At 47.5% G+C, this 9126-nt stretch overlaps 1 protein-coding gene across 4 annotated transcripts in view; it reads right to left on the minus strand.

Moving 5' to 3' along the window:
- Window positions 1–3474, minus strand: part of GPCPD1 (glycerophosphocholine phosphodiesterase 1) — a 43538-nt gene extending 40064 nt beyond the window's left edge. The window contains exon 1 of one of the 4 annotated variants that reach the window (XM_042036639.1): window positions 3287–3472. The gene's annotated coding sequence lies outside the window, so the exon portion shown is untranslated. Of the gene's footprint in view, window positions 1–2617; window positions 2724–3286 lie in introns of those variants that run through there. The other 3 variants (XM_042036643.1, XM_042036641.1, XM_042036644.1) reach the window with 3 other exon arrangements.
- Between the last annotated feature and the right edge of the window lie 5652 nt (window positions 3475–9126).

Raw genomic sequence — 9126 nt, forward strand, 5'->3', positions numbered from 1 at the left:
CTAGAAGGCTAGAGTATTTTGGCTTTTCCTTTTGTCATTTTAAGATGACATTCTCCACCCTAAGAAAAGAGACTTATGAGATGTATCAACACCGAGGAGAGGCCAACTCCTTAAGGCATCAGGCTGAAGCAGGGAAAAGGTGCCACAGTCCCAGCCAAGTCATTTCACAGCTGGGAGGGCACACTGGCAGCACCGGGGCTGACACAGAGCACCCCTTGCAGCCTCCTTCATGAACCATGAATATGAACACTGCCAAGCACTGCTGGAGAAGGTCCTGTGCTCAGATTTTAACTTCTTAAAAGCTGTGCAACACACAGCAATAGAAAATCCACCACGCATCAGATCTGCTGCTGTGCTGAACAAAGAAAAGATGCGAGCCTAAGATGCAGACTGTAACATTACAAAGACAGTGAGTCATATTGGATTAATCCTGTAGTATGATGAACAGATTTTGTTGCATGTGGTAGGTCCTAATAAGGTATGAGATATTACAGAATACATCTAAAGCAACAAATTGGGTATGTAAGAAAATTACATAACAATAGTTGACAACACTTGGATTTTAGAACAGCGTCAGAGGATATATTTGTCAGGGCATTCCCTCTAACAACTGGGAGAGAATTTTTAGAAACAGCATTACAGCATCAACTCCTTCATATTTAACCAAACAACGAGAACATTCTTCCTGCCCCCTCATTCCCCCCCGCTGCACCTTGACTGCAGGAGCAAGGACAACCAGAAAGTCAGCAGGTCTCTCCTGCATTGCAGTGCTAACACTGGACAACAAACAAACTTGCAAGAAGATCTGGACGTGCTGGTCTGATTCAAAGGCTGAAATTTTACCAACAGGCTTATGCTGACATTTAGAAAGCAGCAAAGCCCAAGTGATACTTCTGAAATTACATCATGTTAATACACAACAATTGAGAAAAATACCTTTAAGATTCTATTTTCAGTATCAATTTAGCTCCCCATGTGCAGGGCCAAGTCAGCCCTGGTAATCAAACACAAGACCCCTAAACAAACACAAGATCTGTTCACCTACAATGTATCCGCTTTGTTTTAAGTAACAATAAGTTAATTCTTTTCAGCATTTGGTAAATACCTGTCCATGTGACAGACTCTTCCACCTCAGCTATGTCACAGCAGTTTTGCAAAGTTCTTGGAACAGACAGGAAATAGCTGGGGCACGTTTGTAAGTGAAACAGAACAGCATCAGTCTGATTCCTCTTTTCTGAAGTGTTGTTTATTATTAACGTATGGCTGACAAGATCTTAGGCAGGGAGCAATTTAGCTCTCTGTGATCACACCAGCATTCCTCACTTAGTAACGACTTGGACAAATAACATGTATAATGCTCCCCACAGCTCTCAACAAACCACTTTTGTAACAGGTTTCCAAAGCCTGGATCCATTCTGTTGAGGAGCAACGTGCTTTACTGAAAGATTAATTATGTGGCAGCTCAGCCTACCAGTGTCTATTCAAGACCAACAGCATTCTTCTATTTTTTTAATATTTTATACAGTTATTTTACAGGAAGCAGTGCTAGAATAGAAATATATATGATAAAAAATTATTCTACTTATCAACTATTTCACCCTACCATTAACACTTAAAATATATTGAAGGCTAACCTCCATCTAACATCGCGTGCTTTGATAAATTAAAACACTAATACTAACAATACAAGCTATTGACTTAAAAGGAAAAAGAGAAAAATGGAAGAACGAATCTGTGCCTCCTGTGCCTGGTCAGGGTGTAGGTAAGAGATTAACTTTTAAAGTTCAGATTAATCTAGAGCTGCCTCACTAGCGCCTATGCGATCAATAACATCAAACCACGAGCTGGCAGCATCATCGCTGTGTTCCTTCAGTCCAGAGCCGAGACAAAGAGCAGCGCAGCGCACACCCCCCACGCCCGGCAGAGCCCAGCGGCGCTGCAGTGCGTCCAGCCCGCCGCCCCTCGCTGCCCGGCGGGACACGGACCGAGGGCTCCCCGCCGCCCCTCGCTGCCCGGCCGGACACGGACCGAGGGCTCCCCGCCGCCCCTCGCTGCCCGGCCGGACACGGACCGAGGGCTCCCCGCCGCCCGCACAGCGCCGCCCGCAGCGGGAGCCCGGCCGGGAGGCGGCGCGCCACGTCCCCGGGCCCGCCCCGGCCCGGCCGCTTGCATAATGCCGCAGCCGCGGGACCGCCCCAGGCCAGCGCTTTAGGCGGGGACGAAAACAAACAGAGCCGCTGGCCCCACGCTCCCCGGCCCGCAGCCCACCAAGCCACCTCAGCGGGTGACAGCCGAGGCCCGGCCAGGCAGCGCCGGGAGCGCGATGCGCCCGCCTCCCTCCCATCACAGCAGCCCCGCCGCGGGCCGCACAAAGGCACACAGAGCCTCGCTCTTCCCGCCTCTCAGGGAACCTGAGGGGGACGTCCCGGTCCCCGCACGACGCGCTCCTCCCCCACGTCCTCTCAGATAACACACCGGCCCCGCGGGGAGTGCGGCACCGCTCCCTCAGCGCCCTCTCCGTGCAGGGCTCGAACAGACAGCGTTCAGCCCCACCGAACATCCCCCCTTCGCCACCGCGCAGCCCCACCGCGACACGCGGCCGACAGCACTAACCAACCTTGGGGAGCGGAGCGGCGCTCCCCGTCCCCGCTCGCTTTGTGCGCGGCTGCGGACGGCGCAGCCCGGGCTCCCCGCCCCTCCTGCCGGGGCCGCCCGCCGGGGGTGGGGAGGGGGCGGCGCGGCCCCAACCGGTTCCAGCCGCCCCCCGCCGGCCACGTGACCTCGCCTGCGGCCCCGCCCGCAGCCGCCGCGGCCAATGGGAGCGCGGGGAGAGCCGGGCACGGGACGGGTCGGGGTAGGGCCCGTTCCTCGACAGCAACGGGGAGAGAGGGCGGGCCCAGGGCGGGCCCGGGGCGGGCCCGAGGCGGGGCTGAGGGGGGCGCGGGGAGTGCACGGAGCGGGGGCAGGCGCAGGGGGGCTGCGAGGAGTACGGGGGTTGGGGGGCGGCTTGTGGCCGCCTGCGCAGGGCGGGGGAGCTCTACCCTACCCCCCTCTCCCGAGAGCCAAGCACCAGCGCTTCCCCGCGCCATCCCCCCGGTACCTTCCTCAGAGAGCGCGGCGCCGCTCCCCCAGCGCTCTCCCGACGCCGCAGCGCGACCCGACCTCCTACAGGCTCCAAGACCTCCTCAGGAGCGCGCACCGACCGCCCCTTGCCCCCGCCGCCACCACACCGCTCTACCGCACCCCTGCTGGCCCTGCGCCCCCTAAGCCGGCGGCATGCACTGACCTGGCCGAGCGCTGCACCCGGCTGCCCACCCCTTCGTGCGGGGCTGCGAACAGCGCTGGGCGGGTTCTCCTTCGCGCTGCCCGGGGCCCCTGACAGCGCGGGGGAGAGAGAAGAGGAGAAGATGGGACGGCGTGGCCGGCAGCCGGATCCAGCTGCCCCCGGGCGCACCGGGATGGGGCGGCCACGTGACCCGCCCCGCTGACGCGTCACCCGGCGCGGCCCTGGCCCCGCCCCTCCCGCCGCAGCCAATCAGGATCGCGCGGGGAGGGCGGGAGGGGCCCGCGCCGTCCCTTAAAAGCCGTGGCGCTGAGGGAATGCTGTCCCGCAGGGATGGGAGGTGCTGGGTGCGGCGGTTGTGAGGGCAGCGTAGCTTTGCCGAGGCTTCTGCTACCGTCCTCGTACTCTCAGAGATCACTCTACTGTGGTCTGTGTCCTCTATACCCAGCCTGGGAGTGTAAGGGCTGCCCTAAGGACAGGGAGCCCTTCTTTTTGCCCTGCCCTTTGTGATGGTTTAAGCTGACTGTGAGCTTATTGTACCAAGGACACGATGGATAAATATTTATACTTTTTTTTTTTTTTTTTTTTTTTTGGGTGGTATAAGGGGGCAGGAGCTATCCCTTTCTTCAAGGGCTCTGATCTCACTTGTTTTGATGGTAGCCATCTGTCCCTGTGTGTGCTTTCCTGAGGCCCTGCCTGTGCAGGTGTCCCAGCCCTGCCTTCAGCCTCTATCAGCCACTGAAATGTGGGATGGCAGGAGCCAGCCTGCCCTGCTCCGAAAACATCTGTCTTGGGCGTCCCAGGAACATCTCTGCACTTGTGCAGGGTCTGTCTCTTTTTTTGTCTGGCTACCCCCATGCCCAGTCACATGAGCCAAAGGACTGTCATTTGTGATACAGCTAAAAACACATCTTCATGGCACTGGTGCCAAGGCAAGCCATAGTGGGAATGCCCATGCTGGAGTTTTGAAGCTGCAGGCAGAGTGTGTGATACATTTGTTTCAGGATAGATGAGACCATTGTGTGATGACCCTGGGGAGACTTGCTCCACTCAAAGTTATTATTGCATTTGGGACCCCCAACCTGGTGGCCTTCCTAACACCTGATTTTATGACAACAAAGGTAGCCCACTGGAATTCACCCAACAACATATTAGCAGATAAAGGGAAACTGGTTTTCTCTGCGTTTTTGTTGTGCTCTATTTTGTAGCTGAGCCATGAAGTCGTGATAATTTCACCAGTTCCTCACTCTGTGCAGAGAAACCATTTATCCTGTCTTGTGTTGGAAGTTAGTGCTGTTACAGGAGTGCTGCTCTATGTTGTCCTTCCATCTGTCACTTAAATAGAGGACTATTTTCCATTCATTCATGCCCTGGAGATCTAGCTGTGTTTATAAGCAATTTGTGACATTCCACGCAGTGCTGTAGGGAAAAGTAATGTTAATACCTGATGCTGTATATCAGAAAAGTGTGTAATGCTTCTAAACTGCTGAGGTCTCCATGTTAGTGTTGCAAACTTCAAGGAAAGAAAGGTGGGGGAAGCATGCAATAAAAGGAAATTGTAGCTGAAAGCAGCTCATTTTGAAGTGAAAAAGATAAGAGGAATTCCTCTGGGTAAGGAGAAGGGAGGGTTGGTGGAAAGTGCTTGTTGGAAAGTGATTCCCTTGTTAAACTCGGATGTGAGCTACTCTAGTTACAAACCCTTGGCATTTAGGAAAACATTAGGAGCCATCACCTCTCCAGGTGTATTCACTACTGAGTGAAGAAAGAGGATGAAGACATATTAGAGAAAACAGTATTTAGAAAAGCAATTGTCTACTTGTTTTCTCTTCCCTGTTTTAAGATTTATTAGTTCAAGGAATCTGATGTAAAGCTGAGATAGAATTGAACACTTTCAAACATGGTTTGGTGTGTTAAACTTTTCAAAAATTTGATGTCATGCCAGAGATATTATAAAATCATAACATTATTTTTCTGTTAAAAACTAGAGGTGTAACACTTGGTCTCATTCAGCCCTAGTGTTAATTTCAAAAAAAGGCCTTTATTTTGTCAAACTATTATTGCATTCCCTTCAATAATTCACTGTAGCAAAAAAATTACAATTTAGGCCCTAAATGGATTCAAGAAACACTCATGTGTTCATTTTGTTAAAGATATACATCAGTGTGGAGCAAGTAGGAAAAGGGTGGGATGGAAAATACTGGTTTATGTTGACTTGCTTAACCTGAAGAAAAGTCTACATTTAATTAAGCTTGCCAGCACACTTTTTTCCCCTCCTTAAGGAGTTGCTTCAATATGGTTGGGTCAGATAAGGTCATACCTTGGCCATGATGCAGCAGACAAGTCTCAGCTACTCCTTAAGAGGATATAAAACTGTACAGTAGTTAGAGCATGTGGATCAGTTTATAGAACTCTTCTTAAATGTCTGTCCAAAAAGTTAAGGTTGATGATTTGCTATGCTTGTTTATATCGGAAAAAGCCCAAGCAAGCAAACAAACAAACAAACAAAAAGAAAATGGGGCTTTATATCATAAGACCTGCATTGAATTGAGGTGCTGTTTGCAAAAGTCCCAAAGAGATCCAGAGAGACAAGGTTACAAGATCTATTTCCAGTGGGCAAGCACAAACTCTATTTAAACCATGTGTGCACCTGTTGGAAAACATGTTTTCTTATTCAATAATAATTAAAAAGGTGAATGAGAATTGCCAGTACTTAACCAGAGGGCAGAATGTTTTGTCTTTGTTCTGGCGGTGACACTGTAGTGATGAGGTCTCTGAGCAGGAGTGACAGAGCCAAAAGAAGATGCTGAAAGCAATCTGCCTTGTAACTGTATCTTGCTCCCTGCCATGACAGTATGGAATGAAGGGTGTTGTGTGCCACAGGTGGAATATCAAAGCAGCATTGAGGCTGGACTAGCTGAGATGTGAAGTCCAATGGGACTGCAATGATTTTTATAACTAGTGACAAAAATACTTACCCAAGTGCAGGAAATAAGTGGTTGAGGCTGATGTATACAATACACTAGCAAACCTATACTAAAAAAGCACTAGGAAATGCCTGCAAGGTTTTATGTCTATTTCCGTAGCCAATGTAATATTTTCTTCAGCTGCCAGAATTATAAATTCAACCTATAATCAAGCTTCATTGATACTACAAGTAGCTACAAAGATTGTGAACATTGAATTACAGCTGTGCTTCCTCTTTCACAGCATGCATTATGAGTTCCAGTGATCTGGTTTTACTGACACTAGTGCTGATGATAGCTGAATATTCAGATGAATTTCACTCCTTATTCTACTGCACTTGATTTTTCTGCTGTTGTTCTGGGTCTGGTGGGTAATTGTGAATAAAAATAGCAGGTAAAACTGTACAAATGAAGGCACAGTGTTAGGCATACGGTTTCAAATTAATGTTCTTTAACCTTTTTCTAGAATCACTTACAGTTGAAAATACACTTCTGACTTTTTCTCTGGCATTCAGAACATTGCTGTATCACAACCTGATGTGAAATCTGGACAGTTTATGGGCACTAAAGAAAAGCGATGCTAAGGAACCTGAAAAATACTAAGAAAGAACCACACTGTCAGCATGGCTAAGGCTTCTCAGTCTCACAGAGAATGATGACAAAGGATTATTAGAAAAATTGCCCATTGTGCAATGGCATTTTTTTCTGTAATGTTTACTGTAATACACAATAACATGTTTTTCTCTGTGGACATGTCAGCAGTTTGTCATCAAGAGCAGGATGACCAGCAGGTCGAGGGAGGTGATTCTGCCCCTCTGCTTTGGTGAGACCCCACCTGCAGTGTTGTGTCCCCAGCAGGAGAAGGAAGAAGTTCTTGTTGGAACAAGTCCAGAGAAGGCTACGAAAATGCTCAGAGGGCTGTAGCACCTCTACTGTGGAGACAGGATGAGAGAGCTGGAGTTACTCAGCCTGGAGAAAAGAAGATTCCAAGGAGACTTTGGAGTCTCTTTCAGTCCTTTAGGGACTTTAGAGCCTCAAAAGAGGCTACAAGGGTAGCTGGAGAGGGACTTTTTACAAGGGCATTTTGTGATGGGGGAATGGTTTGAAATTGAAAGAGGGGAGATTTAGACTAGATGTTAGGAGGAAATTCTTCAGCTGGAGGTTAGCAAGACACTGGACGCTGTGGAAAGTTGTGGATGCCCTGTCCCTGGAAGGGCTCATGGCCAAAACCATTCTATGAGTGGCACACTTGATTTATGGATTGTTTGGGGGGGTGTCCCAATTTTGATTTTTCTTCTCTGCCCTCCTTCTCATCCTCCCAGTCCCAATTTTTATGTGGAAGGGAAAATTAAGGCACTCTTCAGTGAGAATACTTTTGTCATGTTCTCTAAAGCTTTGCAAGGTGGGTGATGAGAGCATCACTAAATATAAAGTAACAAAGTAAGAAGTATAAAGTATCATAAAGACAAAATGAAACCCTCTTACGGCTACTATTAACAATAATCAAACTTATGATGGGAAAAAGAAGAGTTTCACTTCCTTCTGTCAACAATTCAGTCACTTTCAAACACTGTTGATTATTATGTATAGTTTGGCATCAGTGTAAGACAATGTTACAACAGAAAGTTTTCAAAAAAAACCCCAAGTGCCAATAGAATATTGCAGGCATTAGATTTTGATTTGAAATGAGACATACTATGATATTATGAGGGTGTCAGCATGATTTGCTTCTTGATCTGAGCTGGTTTATAGTTTCTGAAATGAAACATATAATTTGGGATTTTTGGTTTTGTGACTTTTTTTGGTGTCATTTTGGTGGGTATTTGGTTGGTTTTCGTGGTGGTGGGTTTGTTTGTTTGTGAAACACTTAAAGGACTCAAGTACCACACGATCAAAGCACCACATTTGAACTGGCCAAAGCCAATTGCAAATGGGAAACTTTTTAGGATTTAATGTAACTAGAATATGTTCTATTCTCAGGTTTTCTGTATATATATATATAAAACTTAGGTTACATACGTAACTTTGTTTTGTTTTTGTATAGATGAATGTATATGTGGTACTCTATGAACTCCTAGCTCTGTCTACAAGCCATTCTCTTGTATTCCTGCACAAAATCTTCTTGTGTTACTATCTCCACCTTGTTATCCCCAGAATCATACTCTGATGCTACTTTTCCAAGAAGCACCCATTTCTCTGTGTAAGAGACAAGGAAAATGGTCAGAAAATGAAGAACAGCAGTTGTGGAATATGCCACAGAAAATGTTTTTGTTGTTGTTTGTTCAGTTTGGTTTTTTTTAATCTCAAGAACAGGGAGGAACACCTTAAGATAAGGAAAAACAGAGCTTCCTATGGCAGCAGGAAGGTTTGTCTCTGGTGTGGTTTTAAATCCCATTTCAAAGGTTGTGTTTGTGTTTTAAATCAAATGTGAGGCTGAATTTTATGCTCTGCCAGATAACAGTAATAGTGATGTAAGTCCTTCTTTTGAATTCTGCAGGTGAGGAGTAGCTACAATGTGGTGGTGCCCAGTGTTTTGCAGAGGAGAAGGAAAATTATGTTCCCAGTGACTGTGTGAACACCAAAGGGCCCAACAGGGGCAGAAATTTGCTACTTATTGTCCATTGGATCTCTGTACTTCCAGACTCAACATTTCTTGAAGTGTGCCTCTCCTGAATGTACCAAGATGGAGAAAGTAAGTGGGACAAACCTAATCAGGGGAAAATGTTAGCCTTTCCTGTTCTCTATCACTTGCATTTCTCCTCCATCTGCCACACAAACTCCCAATGGGAGAGAAATGTGCTTTAAGTTTCAGTTATTGACATGAAAGTCTTTAGAAGTACAGACTCTGTGACTGATATTTCTTCCTATTTATGGTTATTA

This window comes from Corvus kubaryi, unplaced genomic scaffold, assembly GCF_017639235.1.
Source record: "Corvus kubaryi isolate FWS band 111438036 unplaced genomic scaffold, C.kubaryi_AGA036_p1.0 37386, whole genome shotgun sequence".
In the NCBI taxonomy this organism is placed as follows: Eukaryota; Metazoa; Chordata; class Aves; order Passeriformes; family Corvidae; genus Corvus; species Corvus kubaryi.